Source organism: Cyrtonyx montezumae, unplaced genomic scaffold, assembly GCF_038088225.1.
Source record: "Cyrtonyx montezumae isolate F1298 unplaced genomic scaffold, pur_monq_1.0 scaffold_0, whole genome shotgun sequence".
NCBI lineage: Eukaryota > Metazoa > Chordata > Aves > Galliformes > Odontophoridae > Cyrtonyx > Cyrtonyx montezumae.
Genome location: NW_027071824.1, coordinates 40,297 through 59,747, shown reverse-complemented (window position 1 = coordinate 59,747; position 19,451 = coordinate 40,297). Strand labels below are relative to the sequence as shown.

At 46.3% G+C, this 19,451-nt stretch overlaps 1 long non-coding RNA gene across 1 annotated transcript in view; it reads left to right on the top strand.

Annotated features, from left to right (window-relative positions):
• Nucleotides 1–18,591, top strand: part of LOC136048407 (uncharacterized) — a 54,809-nt gene extending 36,218 nt beyond the window's left edge. The window contains exons 2-3 of the long non-coding RNA XR_010622170.1: nucleotides 15,827–15,978; nucleotides 18,338–18,591. This is a non-coding gene — a long non-coding RNA (uncharacterized LOC136048407). The remainder of the gene's footprint in view (nucleotides 1–15,826; nucleotides 15,979–18,337) is intronic.
• The last annotated feature ends 860 nt before the right edge of the window (nucleotides 18,592–19,451 follow it).

The window sequence follows — 19,451 nt, the reverse complement described above, 5'->3', positions numbered from 1 at the left end:
GCTTTCCCATCTAGCAGACTGCTGCCTCACCTTACTGCACAAAGCATCCATCTCCCAGCCACTGCCCTGCCAGGGGGCAGCCCAGCCCCTACTCACAGTATCATGTTAACCATAAACTTGCTGCATAGCTGCAAACAGTGCCAGGATTTACAATCTGGCTGTGGCAATGCCTAGAAGCTGCAGCAGGCCCCAGGTAGCCTGTATGGAGCAGTGCTGTGACATACTGTGTCTGCTGCTTTAATAACTGTGTTAGTCTACACAGAGAGCACAGCCTAAATATTCAGCACAGAAATTCTTGCAATTAGAACAACAGTAACAAAAAAGCCCTCAACAGCTGTTCCTTTTTTGTTCAAAAGCAAACAAAATCTACACAGGAGTTCTCCATTGCTGTTATTCATTCAGGGAGGAAGGAGTGGCATGGAACCCTTCGGGGAATCTGAGTGATCTCTGTTGTGCATGCAGGGACTCAAGCCTTCAGGCCCTGACCCGAGTCTTGCTGTCGGACATGAGATGTGCAGCTGCACTATTGCTGCTCATGCTTGCCCTCCACTGGAGTCTGGAGTGACAGTTTCGAGGGACCTGCAGCCCTGTGGGATCCTGCAGGACACCTCAGAAAATGAGGGTATCCTGTCTGTCCTCTCATTGGAGACAGCAGTTGAGGTTTGTTCTGATATGAGTCCTTAACAAACCTCTTGCCACATGTTCTTTGTATGAAGTGATTGTGCCTCTTCATCCTGTCTGTGTCAGCAAGGAAATTCAGCCTCCAGATTAAGGGAGCAATGGTGTGTGCCCATCTAGATGGCGTTCAGATAAGAAGTCCAGAAATGTTTCCCAGGTGTTTTAAAAACTTATCATCCTTTCAGTGCCAATTTTGAGAGCTATTGAAGGGAGAAACTGCTCCAAGTAGATTACCAAGGTGACAACAAGCACAGCTGTGGATTTATTCAGCTAATCAGAAAACACTTCCTTGCAGCAGAGTAGGGAAACTGAACTCTGCTGCTGAACAGGTGGGGTGCAATCTTCCACTGTCCATCCGCATCACTACAAGCAGGGCTGTGCCCTGAGAGAGCACTGATCCTGTGCACCTTGCACTGCTCTACCTGCCCCTGCTTCAGGGAGGGAAGGAGCAGAGCCTGCCAGAACTTCTGCAGCAAAAAGTAGGTTCACTCTCTGGCTGATGATTTCCATACTACATCTGATTTGTGTGTCCTGGGGTTCTTGTTTTTCATAAAATGAGGCTATCGAGCTGCCTCTAAATTGTTTTTATGGTACATGTTTGGTGCTGGCTCTTTCAGGAAGCCAGCCCTACTACAAGTCTTCCTAGGTTCCTAGGTAGCCAGCTTCCCGCCTTCCTAGCTTCCCAGCTTCCCAGGTAGCTCGCTTCCTGGCTTCCCAGGTCGCCAGCTTCCCAGGTCGCCAGCTTCCCACGTTCCTAGGTAGCAAAGTAGCTAGGTTCCTAGGTAGCTAGGTTCCTAGGTTCCTAGCTAGCTAGCTTCCTAGGTTCCTACATTCCTATGTAGCTAGCTTCCTAGGTCGCAAGGTAGCTAGCTTCCCAGGTCGCCAGGTTCCTAGGTCGCTAGGTAGCCAGCTTCCTAGGTAGCCAGCTTCCTTGCTTCCTAGGTAGCTAGCTTCCTGGGTTGCAAGCTTCCTAGGTTGCTAGGTAGGTAGGATCGTAGCTAGCAAGCTAGCTAGCTTCCTAGGTTCCTAGCTAGCAAGGTAGCTAGCATCCCAGGTTCCTAGGTAGATAGCTTCCTGGGTTCCTAGGTAGCTAGATTCCTAGGTTACTATGTTCCTAGGATCCTAGCCAGCTAGGTAGCTTGGTTCCTAAGTTCCTATCTAGCTAGGTTCCGTGGTTCCTAGGTAGATAGATTCCTAGGTTCCTATGTTCCTAGGATCCTAGTCAGCTAGGTAGCTAGCTTACTAGATTCCTATGTAGCTAGGTTCCGTGGTTCCTAGGTAGCTGGCTTCCTAGGTTCCTAGGAGGTGGCTGGCTTCCTAGGTTCCTAGGAGGTGGCTGGCTTCCTAGGTTCCTAGGAGGTGGCTGGCTTCCTAGGTTCCTAGGAGGTGGCTGGCTTCCTAGGTTCCTAGGAGGTGGCTGGCTTCCTAGGTTCCTAGGAGGTGGCTGGCTTCCTAGGTTCCTAGGAGGTGGCTGGCTTCCTAGGTTCCTAGGAGGTGGCTGGCTTCCTAGGTTCCTAGGAGGTGGCTGGCTTCCTAGGTTCCTAGGAGGTGGCTGGCTTCCTAGGTTCCTAGGAGGTGGCTGGCTTCCTAGGTTCCTAGGAGGTGGCTGGCTTCCTAGGTTCCTAGGAGGTGGCTGGCTTCCTAGGTTCCTAGGAGGTGGCTGGCTTCCTAGGTTCCTAGGAGGTGGCTGGCTTCCTAGGTAGCTCGATAGCTAGCCTCCTAGTTTCCTCAGTAGCTAGATTCCTAGGTTCTTTTGTTCCTAGGATCCTAGCGAGCTAGCTAGCCAGCTTCCCAGGTCCCTAGCTAGCCAGCTTCCCAGGTCCCTAGCTAGCCAGCTTCCCAGGTCCCTAGCTAGCCAGCTTCCCCGGTTCCTAGCAAGCTAGGATCCTAGCTAGTTAGGTAGCTAGATTCCTAGGTAGCTAGGTTCCCAGGTTCCTAGGTAGCAAGATACCCAGGTTCCTAGCTAGATAGCTTCCGAGGTTACTATGTTCCTAGGATCATAGCCAGCTAGGTAGCTATGTTCCTAGCTTCCTAGGTTCCAAGGATCCTAGGTTCCCAGGTAGCTCACTTCCTAGGTTCCCAACTAGCTAGGTTCCTTGGTTCCTAGGTTCCTAGTTAGCTAGCATCCTAGCTTCCTTGGTAGCAAGCTTCCTCGGTTCCTAGGTATCTATGTTCCTAGGTATCTAGGTTCCTAGGTTCCTAGGTAGCTAGGTTCCTAGGTTCACATGTAGCTTGCTTCTTAGTTTCCGAGGTAGCTAGGTTCCAAGATTCCTAGCAAGCTAGTTTACTATGTTCCTAGGTAGCTAGCTCTCTAGTTTCCTAGGTAGCCAGGTTCCTAGGTTCCTAGGTAGCTAGCTTCCGAGGTTCCTAGGTTCCTAGCTAGCTAGGTTCCTTGGTTCCTAGGTAGATAGAATCCTAGCTTGCTAGGTAGCTAGCTTACTTGGTTCCTAGGTAGCTAGATTCCTAGGTAACTAGCTTCCTAGGTCCCTAGGTAGCTAGGTTCCTTGGTTCTTAGGTAGCTAGGATCCTGTCTAGGTAGGTAGCTAGCTTCCTGGATTCCTAGGTAGTTAGATTCCTAGGTTCCTATGTTCCTAGGATCATACCCAGATAGGTAGCTATGTTCCTAGGTTCCTAGGTATCAAGCTTCCAAGATTCCTAGGTAACTAGGTTCCTAGGTAGCTAGGTTCCTAGGTTACTAGGTAGCTAGGATGCTAGCTAGAAAGGTAGCTAGTTTCCTAGGTTCCCAGGTAGCTAGGATCCTAGCTAACTAGTTAGTAAGCTTCATAAGTTCCTAGGTCCCTAGGTAGCTAGCTTCCTAGGTTAATAGCTAGCTAGCTTCCTAGGTTCCTAGGTAGCTAGCTTCCTAGCTTCCAAGCTTCCTAGGTAGCTAGCTTCCAAGCTTCCTAGCTTGCTAGGTTCCCAGGTAGCTAGCTTGCTAGGTTCCCAGGTAGCTAGCTTGCTAGGTTCCCAGGTAGCTAGCTTGCTAGGTTCCCAGGTAGCTAGCTTGCTAGGTTCCCAGGTAGCGAGTTTCCTAGGTTCCCAGGTAGCGAGTTTCCTAGGTTCCCAGGTAGCGAGTTTCCTAGGTTCCCAGGTAGCGAGTTTCCTAGGTTCCCAGGTAGCGAGTTTCCTAGGTTCCCAGGTAGCGAGTTTCCTAGGTTCCCAGGTAGCGAGTTTCCTAGGTTCCCAGGTAGCGAGTTTCCTAGGTTCCCAGGTAGCGAGTTTCCTAGGTTCCCAGGTAGCGAGTTTCCTAGGTTCCCAGGTAGCGAGTTTCCTAGGTTCCCAGGTAGCGAGTTTCCTAGGTTCCCAGGTAGCGAGTTTCCTAGGTTCCCAGGTAGCGAGTTTCCTAGGTTCCCAGGTAGCGAGTTTCCTAGGTTCCCAGGTAGCGAGTTTCCTAGCTAACTAGTTAGTAAGCTTCATAAGTTCCTAGGTCCCTAGGTAGCTACCTTCCTAGGTTAATAGCTAGCTAGCTTCCTAGGTTCCAAGGTAGCTAGCTTCATAGGTTCCTAGGTACCTAGCTTCCTACTTTCCTAGGAAGCAAGGTTCCTAGGTACCTAGCTTCCTAGCTTCCAAGCTTCCTAGGTAGCTAGCTTGCTAGGTTCCTAGTTTCCTATTAGGTAGGTTCCCATGTTCCTTAGTAGCTGCTCCCAAGCTTCCTGGGTAGCTTGGTTCCGAAGTTCCTATCTAGCTAGGTTCCGTGGTTCCTAGGTAGCTAGGATCCTAGCTTGCTAGGTAGATAGCTTCCTAGTTTCCTAGCTAGCTTGGTTCCTTGCTTCCTAGGTAGATAGGATCCTAGATATCTAGGTAGCTAGCTTCCTCGGTTCTTAGGTCGCTAGGATTCTAGCTATCTAGGTAGCTAGCTTCCTAGGTTCCTAGGTCCCTAGGTCGCTTGCTTCCTAGGTAGCTAGGTAGCTAAGTTTCTAGGTTCCTAGGAAGCTATGTTCCTAGGTAGCTAGTTTCCTATGTTCCTATTTTCCTTGGTAGCTAGGTAGCTAGTTTCCTATGTTCCTATTTTCCTTGGTAGCTAGGTAGCTAGTTTCCTTGGTTCCAATTTAGCTAGATTCCTATGTAGCTAGGTTCCTAGGTAGATTGGTAGCTAGGTTTATATGTGGCTAGCTAACTAGGTTCTTATGTAGCTAGGTTCCTAGGCAGCTAAGTAGCTAGCTTCCTATGTTCCTAGGTAGCTAGGTTCCTAGGTTAATATGTAGCTAGTTTCCTAGGTTAATATGTAGCTAGATTCCTAGGTTCCTAGCTAGCTAGGTTCCTATGTTCCCAGATAGCTAGGTTCCTAGGTAACTAGAATCCTACTTGGTTATGTAGCCAGATTCCTAGGTAGCTAGGTAGCGAGCTTCCTAGTTTGCTAAGTTGCTAGGTTGCTAGGTTCCTAGGTTCCTAGGTAGGTAGCTTCCTAGTTTCCTAGGTAGCTAGTTTCCCAGGTTTCTATGTATCTAGCTTCCTAAATTCCTAGTTAGCAAGGTTCCTAGATTCCTATGTCACTAGCTTCCTAGGTTCCTAGGTAGCTAGTTTCCTAGGTAGCTATGTAGCTAGCTTCCTTGGGTCCTAGGTAGCTAGGATCCTAGCTCGCTAGGTAGCAAGCTTACATGGTTCCTAGGTAGCTGGATTCCTACATTCCTAGGTAGCTTGCTTCCTACGTAGCTAGCTTCATAAGTTTTTAGATTTCTAGGTAGCTAGCTTCCGAGGTTCCCAGGTAGCTAGCTTCCGAGGTTCCCAGGTAGCTAGCTTCCGAGGTTCCCAGGTAGCTAGCTTCCGAGGTTCCAAAATAGTGAGGTTCCTTGGTAGATTATTTGATATGTTCCTAGCTTCCTAGGTTCGTTCCTAGGTAGCTAGCTTCCCAGCGAGCTAGCTTCCTAGCTTCCTAGGAAGCTATGTTCATAGGTAGCGAGCCTCCTATTTTCCTTTGTAGCTAAGTAGCTAGTTTCCTAGGTTCCTATTTAGCTAAGCATCTAAGTAGCTAGCTTCCCAGGTTCCTAGGTAGCTAGCTTCCCAGGTTCCTAGGTAGCTATCTTCCCAGGTTCCTAGGTAGCTAGCTTCCCAGGTTCCTAGGTAGCTAGCTTCCCAGGTTCCTAGGTAGCTAGCTTCCCAGGTTCCTAGGTAGCTAGCTTCCCAGGTTCCTAGGTAGCTAGCTTCCCAGGTTCCTAGGTAGCTAGCTTCCCAGGTTCCTAGGTAGCTAGCTTCCCAGGTTCCTAGGTAGCTAGCTTCCCAGGTTCCTAGGTAGCTAGCTTCCCAGGTTCCTAGGTAGCTAGCTTCCCAGGTTCCTAGCTAGCTAGTTTCCTTGCTTCCTAGCTAGCTAGGATCCTAGCTATATAGGTAGCTACATTCCTAGGTTCCTAGCTAGCTTGCTTCCTTGGTTCCCAGGTATCTAGGTTCCTAGTTAGCTAGCTTCCCAGGTTCCTAGGTAGCTAGCTTCCTAGGTTCTTAGGTAGCTAGCTTCCTAGGTTCTTAGGTAGCTAGCTTCTCATGTTTCTAGGTATCTAGCTTCCCAGGTTACTAGGTAGCTATCTTCGTAGGTAGCTAGATTCCTAGGTTCCTCGGTAGCTAGCTTCCTTGGTTCCTATGTAGCTAGGTAGCTAGGTTCATATGTTCGTAGGTTGCTTGATTCCTAGGTTCTTAGGTAGCTAGTTTCCTAGGTAGCAAGCTTCCTAGGTTCCTAAGTATCTAGATGCCTAGGTTCATATGTTCCTTGGATCCTTGCCAGTTAGGTAGCTATGTTCCCACGTTCCTAGGTAGCTAGCTTCCTAGATTCTAGCTAGCTTCCTAGGTAGCTCCTAGATCCTAGATAGCTAGCTTCCTAGGTAGCTAGGTTCCTAGGTTCTTATGTCGCTAGGTTCCTAGGTAGCAAGGTTCCTATGTTCCTAAAATCCTAGCTAGATATGTAGCTAGCTTCATAGGTTCCTAGGTAGATAGTTTTCAAGGTTCCTAGTTAGCTAGCTTCCTAGGTAGCTAGGTACCTATGTTCCAAGGTTCCTATGTTCCTCAGTAGCTAGCTTCCTATGTTCTTAGGTTCCTAGGTAGCTAGCTTCCTAGGTAGATAGATAGCTAGCTTCCTAGTTTCCTCGGTATCTAGCTTTTTAGGTTCCTAGCTTGCTAGGTTCCATGGTTCCTAGGTTCCTAGGTAGCTGGCTTCCTTGTTTCCTGGGTATCTAGGTTTCTATGTACCTAATTAGCTTGCTTCCTAGCTTCCTAGGTTCCTAGGTAAATAGCTTCCTAGGTTCCTAGGTAACTGCCTTCCTAGGTTCCTTGCTTGCTAGGTTCCTAGATAGCTAGTTTCTTAGGTTCCTAGGTAGCTAGCTTTCTAGGTTCCGAGTTAGCTAGCTTCCTAGGTTCCTAGGTAGTTATCTTGCTAGGTTCCTAGGTTGTTATGTTCCTAGGTTCCCAGCTAGCTAGCTTCCTCGTTAGCTGGCTTCCTAGGTTCCTAGATAGCTAGCTTCCTAGTTTCCAAGGTTGCTAACTTCATAGGTTCCTATCTCACTAGGTAGCTAGCTTCCTAGCTTTTTAGGTTCCTAGGAAGCTAGGTTCTTATGTTCCTCGGTAGCTAGGTTCCTAGGTATCTAACTTCCTAGGTTCCTATGTAGCTAGCTTCCTAGGTAGCTAGGTTCCTATGTTCCTAGGTAGCTTGATTCCTAAGTTCCCAAGTAGCTGGTTTCCTAGGTACCTCGGTTCCTAGTTTCCTAGGTTCCTAGGTACCTCGGTTCCTAGTTTCCTAGGTTCCTAGGTACCTCGGTTCCTAGTTTCCTAGGTTCCTAGGTTCCTAGGTACCTCGGTTCCTAGGTACCTCGGTTCCTAGGTACCTCGGTTCCTAGCTATAGCTAGGTAGCTAGGTTCCTTAGTAAATAGGTAGCTAGGTTTTTAGTTTCGTCGCTAGCTAGGTTCGTAGGTTCCTAGATAGCTAACTTCATAGGTTCCTTGGTAGATAGCTTCCTAGGTTCCTATGGAGCTAGCTTCCTAGCTTCCGAGGTTCCTAGGTAGCTAGGTTCCTAGGTTCCTATTTTCGTAGCTAGCTATCTTCCTAGGTTCCTACATAGCTAGGTAGCTATGTTACTAGGTAGCTAGCTTCATACGTTGCTAGGTTCCTAGTCAGCAAGCTTCCTAGTTTCCTAGGTTCCTATTTTCGTAGGTTGCTAGCTTCCTAGCTTCCTAGCTAGCTAGGTTCCTAGGTTCCAAGGTAGCTTGGTTCTTAGGTTCTTAGGTTGCTAGGTAACTATGCTCCAAGGTAACTAGGTAACTGTTCCAAGGTAGCTAGCTTCCTAGGTTCCTTGGTAGCTAGGCTCCTAGATTCCTAGGTAGCTGGCAACATAGGTTCCTAGGTAGCTGGCAACATAGGTTCCTAGGTAGCTTACTAGGTTGCTACTTTGCTAGTTTCCTAGGTTCTATGATAGCTAGCTTACTATGCTCAAAGGTAGCTAGATTCCTATGTTCCTAGGTAGCTAGCTTCCTACATAGCTAGCTTCCTACGTTACTAGGTTCGTAGTAAGCAAGTTTCCTATGTTCCTATGTATCTAGCTTCCTAGATTCCTAGCTAGCTAGGTACCTAGGTTCCTAGGATGATATCTTCCTACGTTCTTAGGTAGCTAGGTTCTTGGGTAGCTAGCTTCCTAGGTTCCTAGGCAGCTAGGTAACTGGGTTCCAAGGTAGCTAGGTTCCTAGTTTCCAAGTTAGCTAGGTTCGTAGGTTACTAGGTTCCTAGGTAGCTAGCTTGCTAGGTTCCTAGGTAGCTAGCTTGCTAGGTTCCTAGGTAGCTAGCTTGCTAGGTTCCTAGGTAGCTAGCTTGCTAGGTTCCTAGGTAGCTAGGTTCTTAGGTAGCTAGTTTGCTACTTTCCTATGTTCCTTGGTAGCTAGCTTGCTAGGTCCTAGGTTCCTAGATAGGTATCTTCCTAGGTTCCTAGGTAGCTAGGTTCTTAGGTAGCTAGTTTGCTACTTTCCTATGTTCCTTGGTAGCTAGCTTCCTAGCTTAATACGTAGCTAGCTTTCTGGGTTTCTCGGTAGCTAACTTCCTTGGTTTCTAGGTTGCTTGCTTCATAGTTTCCTAGATAGATAGGTTCCTAGGTTCCTATGTAGCTAGGTTCCTAGTTTCCTAGCCTGCTAGCTTCCTTGGTTCCTAGCCTGCTCACTTCCTAGCTTCCTAGACAGCTAGCTTCCTAGTCAGCTAATTTCCTAGCTTCCTAGGTAGCTAGGTAGCTAGCTTCCTAGGTTTGAAAGGCAGAAACTGTTTGTCTCAAATTTTGCTTCGGAAGGCCTTTTCTCGTGACTTGACTCTGACTGATAACTGCCAGTTATTTGAATGGGTGTTTTGGTGCCATTGTTTCTGCTTAGTGTTGTAAAGATAAACAGAAATAGGTGCAAATAGTCTTTTCCGTGGGGGTACAGCTTGGAGAAGCTGGCCACCACAAAGACAATGCGCCTGCATGGCAATGAAGGCGACATCCGCTGCTGGCTTATCTGTTGGGCCAGACATGTCACACAAATCAACTCCTGAGAAATGGGGGATAAAAGGCCTTCACTGAACTAAGGATTTCGGAGAAGAACTCCCAATGATAAAATCTTTGAGGAGAACTCCCGAAGAGACTTAGGACAGACCCTGAGGCCTGCTTGCTGCCATCTCCCATCCCCCGCGGTGACCTGACAAGTTCCTGAGATCAACGGACCTACTATGAACCTCGATGTATCCACGGTGGTGATTATATCTCTCTTGCTTTCTGCCAAGTATCCATGCTTTTTCATCTCTTTTCTATTGCCCACCTTCCCTTCCCCATATCCCTAAGCAACTAGTATTTGTAATAAACTGGTTGGGCTAACATTTGACCCGTTGTGTCTTAATCTCATCATCGGGTATACATATACATATGAAGAACCTTGTCTCTCTCCTTTATATTGGAGCGTGACGTTTTTAATGGCGTAGTTGGCAGGATCCCCGACAGTGAGATTGTTGCCCTTCCAGGTATAGTTGATGTGTGTACCTTCTGGAGTTGCCCGGAGTGATATTTTTGATAATCTAGATGTGAGTGCCTCTCCAGAAGGAATCACTCCGCATATTGAGTTTTAAGTGTGAAATTTGAACTTTTTTCCCGTGTGTGTCTCCTGGAGTTGTAAGGAGTGATAATTGTGATGATTTTGACGTGAGCACCTCTCTACAAAGAATCACTCCGCATATTGAAACTTAACTGTGTCTTTGGAACTGTTTATGTGTATGCCTCTTGGGAAATAATTTTGAGTCCCGTGAAGATTACTGTGCATTCTCGAAATGTAAGGGTTCTTCGTAACTTAGGTGTGGGGTTTGAAGTTTTTTTTCTCTTTGTGGCTTCACAGGGAAGTGAGAAGCGATTTATGTATTTGCATTTTCTTTGATCTTCTTTGACTTTTGCATGCTCCTCTCAGTAAACAGAGGAGTGATTTGAGCAATTGCATTTGTTTGACTCGAAGTTTTGGATACTGTTCCCTCTCTCTTTCTCCGTGTAGATCTTTCTGCACATTGAAAAATGAGTGACAGTGTAGTCACAATGAAAGGTGAAGATGTATTATTTGACCTTTTAGAAAAGCACGGTGCCAAACCCTCGTTAACAGGGGTAGAGTGGGCACAGCAGAACTGGCATAACTTGCAGAGTGTTTCAGACAGTATTAATGTTCTGCAAAAGGACGCTCGTACCCGAGCTGGGAAAGGAAAGGCATTTATTTGTGCGGTATTGGGTTCAGCTCTGGTTGCAGCCATAGAATTTCACAACCAGCAGCTTAAATCAGAGAGCCAAGCTTTACAAGCACTGCAGGAATCAGTTAAAGTAAGTCAGGAGCTGATAAAATCTCTGCAAAATCAAATTGCAAACCTAGAGAAGCAGTTAGAAAGGGAAAAACATAATTCTGATCTGTTGCAAATGGTCTTAAGGGAAGTGTTAACGGGTAAGGATGCTAGTGATACTAGTGCACCTCAAGAGAAAACTTATCCAAGGGAAGAATTGCAAGGTTTAAAGGCAAATATTGACAAATTAGAAGCTCCCCCAGCTCAGTTGCGTTCTTTAATAAAAACTGAGTATTCATACGATAATGGTGAGGATTTAGATCCTCAAATGAACATTAAAGAAACCCCTTTCTCTGCTACTGAGCTAGCAAAATTGAAAAGAGATTTTGGCCGCTCTCCTAAAGAATCAGAAACAGAGTACGTATGGAGGGTCAGCCTCATGGGTGGAGACCAGATACTTTTAACCGAAAAAGAGGCTGAAGGTTATTGGGGACCAGGAGTATTTTTAACTACTGGCTACAATCGTGCTCCCTGGTCCCTAACACAGAGAGTTGCCTATTGGGCAGGTGGTCTTAACCCTTTAGAAAGAGGAGACCCCCTTGCCATTACTGGGACAGTTGATCAGTTAGTGGAAAGTGTTCAAAAGGCTGCTTGTCTGCAAATGATGTATGATAGACAGCTGCAGCCACACCATAAATCACCTATGATGATGCCTGTTGATCCTGAGAGGATGACTCCTTTAATTAGGGGGCTTCCTGAATCATTAAAACCTATAGGTATACAACTACAAGGAAAAATACAGGCTGTGCCTCAGGGAGAAAGAATTCAGGCAGCGTCAGGAGGTGCTGCAACCCCTAATCGTCTGCAGTCAGGATGCAAAGTATGGACGTGGGGGGAGGTTGCCCAAGAATTAATTAACTATGGGAGAAAATATGGACCAGTGACTTCTTCCAACAGTAAATTTGAGATAAAGGCAGTGAGGCGTGCACTGGCCAATTCGACCCCTCCCCTATCTAACCGGGACCCCCACAGATCTAAAAGGTTCTCATTTTCAGTGAAACCAAGTGGGCGAAATATAAATCATAAACGTAAAATAGTTTTTGGATGCTGGGCCGGCAGAAGGGCATTCCGCGAGAACTAATGGATGGATTGCCTACAGACAGATTAGAGAAGTTAGTTAATGGCTGGCCAAAACAAAAGCCCAAAAGAAGTGGCACTTCACCTCCGTGTGTCCCCAACTTTGGAATCAGTATGGATACTAGGACCGCAGGAAAACTAATGCTCTCGCCCCTCTCAAGTGAGGGGGGGGGGGGGGGGGAGGAGGGTGGATGTACATTAGAAAACTTACAACAAAAGGAAACGACCTGTTAAATACGCTTAGAAGGCTAAGGATGCCTGGGAAAAGGAATACCAAAGTACCACTCACAGGATTATTCCCTCATTTTAACCATATTAACAAGCCCCAAAAGGGCAAGCCGATGTCCTCTTTTGTTTTACAGAAGACCCCCGTTGGACCTCGACTGAACACAGAAAGGCAGACAGCTGACTTTAATCATTTGTGTTTTGGGACAAATATTGAAGATTTGATCATACTAGAACGCTGAATACACCTCTTGATTACACTGTGTATTTTGGTTGCATAGTATCGTGTTTCAGGTTATTGTGGGTGTGGGTGTTGTCTTTAGGTCCGTTAAACTTCTCACTTGGGTTTGAGTTTTCACAGGTTTTGCTGGCTTACTGGCTGCTCCCTGCACAGTAATGCCATTCCTTTTGATCTCTTCTTCTACCCCTTTTTATCAAACTGATTATGATTCGCATGTAACTCTGCTATGGTGTTTCCAACTTCCTAATAAATTTGGAAATGAACCAAGGGACCCATCTAATGTCTGTCAGATGTGGCCACAAAAAGAAACCCATTATGTTGTTTATTGTAACACCAGTCCAGGAGTTCCATCCAAAACATGGTTGTTGGAAAGTGTTTATGTTTTGTTAAGTAAGGTGTATGTTTCTGTGATGTTTCTGTGTACGTTTCTCTAATGTTTTATATTATGGGATATGCTAAACACACTACCCCGCGAAAGTTCTACAGATTATAACAATACTTGAACTTGCCAAACTAGCATATATCTCTCTCAGCATTTCAATCGCTTTTGAGATGCTTAAATGACAATTCTGTTCATATTTAACCTTGAAGCAACATGCAGTGTTGCAGCGTGGTGAAGTTATACCTTCACTCAGCCTATTAGAAAACATGTTTGTTCCATCTATGATCTTTGAAAACATTACATGGCAAATCCACGTATTGTTGAATTGGACGAGATATGCTTTCTGAGAATTAAAATCACCAATGCAACAAGTACTGATAATGGCATTGCAAAACCAGTTAGTGCTCGGTATGTTGTTAAGGAATAGATTGTTTGTGACAAAGTGTGTTAGGAACAATACATTTGGGACAGCATGGTCGCTTGAGCGCGTAGCATTCCCCCAGGGGAATGGTGCGTGCAGAGGAAAGAAGAACATGTACTTGATTTAGCAACCAGAACAAGATCAAGAAAGTAAAATGTTATACCACGTAGGTCTTAGTGTACTTAAGTGATAATGTGTAACTAATCAAAGCTTGGTGTGGAATGCATTATGTAAGCTAAAACTAACCAATCAGAAAACACATATCACGAGTGGTGTGCATGATCTTTGTAAGAAAAATACTATATAATAGGCACCGATTTGCCAATAAAATGGAAGCTTGCTCACATTGAGTATGTGTATGCTTCCCCACGTCACTCTGGGTTAACCTTGGCTAAACGCGGCAAACACCTTGGTTTGCAACATTTGGCGCCCGAACAGGGACCCGAGTACGTGGTTTTGGACCAAAGCCTCTGCTGCTTTGCAGCAGAGAAGCTGCGCAGGTGTGGTCGACCGCACAGCGGGACCGGCACAAATGCGAAAAGCGGAAAAGCTGCGTAGCTTCGGTTGACCGCGCAGCGGGACCGGCACGGGATCCAGGGGCTAAGCGACTGGCCAGCGCGATTTCTCCTCCTCAGAGTGCCTTTGTTCCTGCGGGACAGAACGGATGGAGAGAGAGGTAGCCCAAAATCTTTTATCATGCTTTTTAGAAAAGCGGGGAATTAGTGCTGGCACCCTTAAAGCAGTGCCAAATATTTTGGATTATGGTCGGACAGTGGGAGTTTTCTTGACGGCAGGGACATTGTTTAATATCGATCAGTGGCGTACCTTAGGTGAAGTGTTGTGGGATCATGTAATTGATGATAGAAAGGAGGCGAAAAAGCTGATGAAGCCTTGGCGGGAGATTACTAATTGCATAAAGCGGCATAAGATTGAGCAGGAGGTAGCGGGACAGGCAGTTGCTCAGTTGCATGGCGGAGCTGCCGCTGCGACTGGTCGAATTGAAGATCCCCCTCAGCCGTCCCTAGGGATCCCTGCCCCTGTATGGGTATCAGCGGTGCTGCCCACTGCACCAACGGCTGAGAACCCGGAGACAGAACCTGATCTTTTTCCCCCAGAGGAGGGAAATGGGGATCTCCCACCACCACCGCCATTGCTTTCAGGCGGCAAAGTGCGTAAAAGTGGACCCACCGCAGGTCCCCTAGCACGACCTCACTGGGCAGAAATCGCTCGACAAGCTGTGGAACAAGGTCACTCTGACGTGGCTGAAATAATTGGTCAGGCTTTTCCCATTCGATTTGAGCCCACAGCAGATGGTGGAGCTCAAGGGGTTCATGTTCCTCTTGGTTGGAAAATGCTATTTCAATTGCGTTCTACAGTGTCAGAACATGGGTTGCATAGTGAACCGGCTCGTCAATTATTAACTTATATATGGTCTAGTAGTGTGCTTGTTCCAGAGGATGTAAAAACAATTATGAGAATGATTATGAAGCCGTCAGAACAAATGATGTGGCAATCTCATTGGCGCCGCTTATGTGAAATGAGTGCTAGCGCGCCACGAGATATGTATGATCCATTGTACCAAGTGACAGCTGATCAATTGACAGGTAGTAATATGTTCTCTAGACCAGAGATGCAGGTTCAAATGGGGCCAGAAGTGTGTATGGAAAGTATGAACCTAGCTCGAGATGCGTACAACATGGTGCGGTCATCAAAACCGGCTCCCTCTTATTTATCGATCAAGCAGGGTCGGGAAGAATCTTTTGCTAACTTTGTCGATAAGATAACTGACGCGTTGTCATATGCAGATGTACCTGATTGGATGAAACAGTCTTTGTTACGTCAGTGTCTATTAGAAAATAGTAATCAAGCTACAAAAGCAATTCTTGCCACTCTCTCTTTAAATGCCACTGTTGAAGAAATGTTAGAGCGTATGAGCCGAGTGCCTACCCCCACTCAAGTGATGTTAAGCTCTGTTGTTCAAGATATAGGTGAAAAGTTAGCTGGAGCCCAGGATCGGGTGTTTGCTGCCTTTGGACCGCTGTTGCAGCAAGCTGAGAGTAAAGCAGCGTCTTCGACTCCGCGCCCTCAACGTTGCTTCAGGTGTGGACGAAATGGCCATTTTCGCAAAGACTGTAAGTCAACCAATGTATGGTGTAATAACTGTCGGTCAAATACTCATGCTACGGTTGTATGTCGTTCGGGAAACGCCAAGCGGAGCGGGAGCCGCCGCGCGACGATAACAGTAGCGAGCAATTCTCACTCTCCCCAGCCACACCAGGTAGCCTCGGCCTCAACTTGGCAACATCAGTAGATGTAACATTGATTGATAAACGGCCACAGAAAATTCCATCAACCGCTGTAGCACCGTTAATAATTAACGATCAACCTCATGGTGTGTTACTGATTGGCTGCTCTTCTGCTGGCATAAGGGGTCTCATGATTATACCTGGCCTCATTGATAAGGACTATACTGGCGTGATATATATTGTTGCCTATACCAGCTTTCCGCCTGTTCACATTCCCGCGCAATCGTTAATAGCACAGCTTATACCACTGCCCCACCTGTCTGCGGCTATGAAAGCTCGGCAAGAAACCCCCAGGGGACAAGGTGGATTTGGATCAACTGAAGCGTTAGCATTGTTAACAATGCCCCTCACCGGTCGCCCCGTTACGCCAGTTCTCCTGGTACACGGAGACCAAAGGGAACATATCAAAGCCCTCCTAGACACAGGAGCTGATGTTACTATCATTTCATCAGTTGTATGGCCTAAGGATTGGCCAACTGAAAGGGCTGGCAAAGGCGTAGAGGGTGTAGGTGGCGTTGTTGTGGTGCAGCGAAGTGTACATTTGGTGCAAGTCTGCATCGACGATCAAACTGCAAACTGTAAAGTGATAGTTATGCCTCTGCCAACAGGCGTACAAGCATTGATTGGTCGTGATGTTATGGACCAAATGGGTCTTGTTCTTACTAACGACTCTCACCAGATGCCTTTTTAGTAACGGCTACTGCATGGGCTTTCCCGATCCGCCTGAACTGGATGACAGATACTCCTATTTGGATCGAGCAGTGGCCGTTGAACCGTGAAAGCCTGGATCAAGCTATGCAACTGGTACAGGAGCAATTGCAGGCAGGTCATCTTCAACCTTCGGTAAGTCCCTGGAATACTCCGATATTTGTGATAAAGAAAAAATCAGGGAAATATCGATTGCTGCATGATTTACGCGCAGTAAACGATCAGATGCAAGCCATGGGAGCACTTCAGCCCGGTCTCCCAAACCCTGCTATGATTCCTGAAGCATGGCATATCCTGATCATTGATCTAAAGGACTGTTTCTTTACAATTAAACTACATCCTGATGATGCAGAGCGCTTCGCATTCACAGTTCCTAGTATCAATAAATCCATGCCTGCGGCTCGTTATCAGTGGACAGTGTTGCCCCAGGGCATGAAGAACAGTCCTACAATTTGCCAGCTGTTTGTTGGTGCAGCCTTGGAGCCTATTCGGCGACGCTGGGCGCATGCAATTATATACCATTATATGGATGATATTTTGGTAGCTCAACCTGATCAGTTTACTCAGGAGCAGGAACAGCTTTTGCAGAACATTCTTAGTGACCATGGTTTGCAAATTGCCAAGGAGAAAATTCAACGAGAGTCTCCTTGGAAATACCTTGGTTGGCAAATTACTGAAGGGACAGTAAGACCGCAAAAGCTATCAGTGCGGGTACAGCTGAGGACTTTAAATGATGTTCAGAAGTTATTTGGAGATTTACAGTGGCTGCGTCCAATTATAGGCTTTCCCGCGGCTGACTTAAATATTCTGAGGCCATTATTGAAAGGGTCAGATCCCGCTGCTCCTCTATGCATAACACCTGTGCAGCAACAAGCTGTGGAGAAACTGTTGTCTCAGATAGTGAATAAAAGTGTCCAGCGAAGATTACCTATGCTGCCCTTGGATTTGACAATTTTTATGAACGATCAGGAACTGATAGGAGCCATTACTCAAGGAGAGCCTAGTCCGCAACCTAGAGTATTAGAATGGTTGTTCCCTCGACTACAGCCTCGCACTACATTGGAAACCCGCCTTGAAGGGTTAGCAGATTTAATTAAGAAAGGACGGTTGCGTGTACGTACAATCGCAGGCACAGATCCTGATCGAATCTATCTGCCAATCAAAAAGGAGATGTTGGACTGGTATTTATTGCATTCACCTGAACTGTCTGAAAGCTTGTTGTCATTTACCAACTCCATGGTAAAATCCTTGACCTCTCCCGTGAGCATTATTACAAATTCAACATGGCTAGAAATGCCAAAGCTCTCATTGAAACTGCTAAATGATGCTGTAACAGTTTTTACAGATGCAGGAAAACGGACCCGAAAAGCAGCAGCAGTATGGAAAAATCAGACGCAGTGGCAATCACATGTGATGACAGCTACGCCTGAAGATTCCTTACAGACCCTCGAACTCCTGGCTGTGGTATGGTCGCTCCTGAATTGGGTACACCATCCTATTAACATAGTCTCGGACTCGATCTATGTGGTAGGAGTTGTTCAAAGAATCGAGGGAGCGCGCATAAGAGACATTTCTAATCAGCGATTGTTTTCCTTACTATGTACCTTGAAGCGAGCCATTTCCACTCGCACTGCCCAATATTGTGCCTTGCACATTAGGAGCCATCGGACTACTTTGGGTCTAGGCGAAGGCAATGCGATCGCTGATCAACTAGTATCGCCCGCACTCTCTGTAGACCCATTTCAGCTGGCTTGGCAGACTCATGCTATGCATCATCAAAATGCGAAGGGTTTAAAACGTCAGTTTGATATTTCATTGACCGACGCACGAGCTATTGTTCGCGCATGCCCTCGGTGTTCAAACCATGGCCCAGGATTAGGTATAGGCGTGAATCCTAGAGGACTTGGTCCGCTTGAAATCTGGCAAATGGATGTTACTCATGTTCGTAATCTAGGCCGATATCATTACCTGCATGTGTCAATCGATACCTACAGTAAGGTTTTGTGGGCAACCGCTCAAAACGGAGAACGAGCAGTTCATGTTATTCGTCATCTCACTGCGTGTTTTGCAATTATGGGAGTTCCACAGAGTATTAAAACAGATAATGCCCCAGCTTACGCAGGAGTCAAAGTTCAACAATTTCTACAAAAGTGGGGAGTTAAGCATATCTTCGGCATTCCACATTCTCCAACTGGTCAAGCTATTATAGAAAGAGCGCATCGTACCCTAAAAATGTATCTCGATAAATTTGACCATCCAGATCCCGGTCAAAAATTACATCATGCTCTTTTTACATTGAATCATTTATGTGTTTTAGAAGGAGAATCAGTCCCACCTGTCATCAAACACCAGCAGGGAATTGAGGACACTCCTTCTCCTGTTCAAAAATCTGCAATGCGTGTAAAGTATCGGGATCCGAAATCTGGAGTTTGGTGTGATCCAGCCCCGGTATTATTTATGGGTAGAGGATACACGTGTGTGCTTACTCCCACAGGTCCACTATGGGTCCCTACGAAGTGGACACGAGCTGTTATGGAACATCCTGACATTCCTGCTGATTCTCCCGGTAGCAGCGACCAGGCAACCACCGCTATTGGCATCTAGTTCAAATGTCTGGGTAACATGGGCAAACCTTACACATAATCCAGATTTTTGTCTTAGCTTACAATCAGCTGGAGAGCCCTTTCGTACCTGTTTAATTGGGTGGCCAGGGTACGAGACTCGGGAATTCAAGGCATATGTCAGAAATGTTTCTGCCTGTAAATATTCAGAGCCTGCGACCCAAAGTGCATGTTTAATCCGTAGCCTCAATAGTTCCTTGCCATGGGACCCCCAGGAATTGGATTTACTGGGATCCCGCGCGGTTGATAATGTAAATGGAACTAAAACCACTTGCTTGTTGTTTGGTCTAGGTAGTACCTTTGAAAAATTTGCGCACAATAATCCAAAACTACTAACCATTCATAGTCCTTATGTAGGACAATCTTGGAAAGGTGTCTTTCCAAAAAATCGTGTTGCTTTTAATTGGTCTACTTATTGTGGAGGTAGTTTCTCGAAAGGAAATGCTTATGGCTTACGTTATACATCTGAAGGAGGGATTAGGAGACGAGAGTTTTTACTAAATAATCAGTCAGCTAAAGCTTTACCACCAGGAATTTTCCTTATATGTGGCGATAGAGCCTGGGCAGGCCTCCCAAAGAACATAGTAGGGGGACCATGTTATCTTGGCAAATTAACTTTGTTTGCTCCTTGCCATCAGGAATGGCTGAATATCTCTAAAGCCTTGATCAATAGCAACAGTCGTCGACATCGGAGAGCCGCTTCAGCGCTGACAGCCGAGTGCTCGGACGAGATAAAACTATGGACAACAACAGCAAACGTCTTCGCTTCTTTCCTGGTTCCAGGTGTAGCAGCAGCCCAAGCCTTAACCCAAATAGAGAGACTAGCTTGTTGGACTGTTAAACAAAGTAATATTACATCATTAATTCTTGAAGAAATGTTGGAAGATATGAATAGCTTGAGACACGCTGTACTGCAAAATCGCACTGCCATTGATTTCTTATTACTAGCACAGGGGCATGGGTGTAAAGATTTTGAGGGTATGTGTT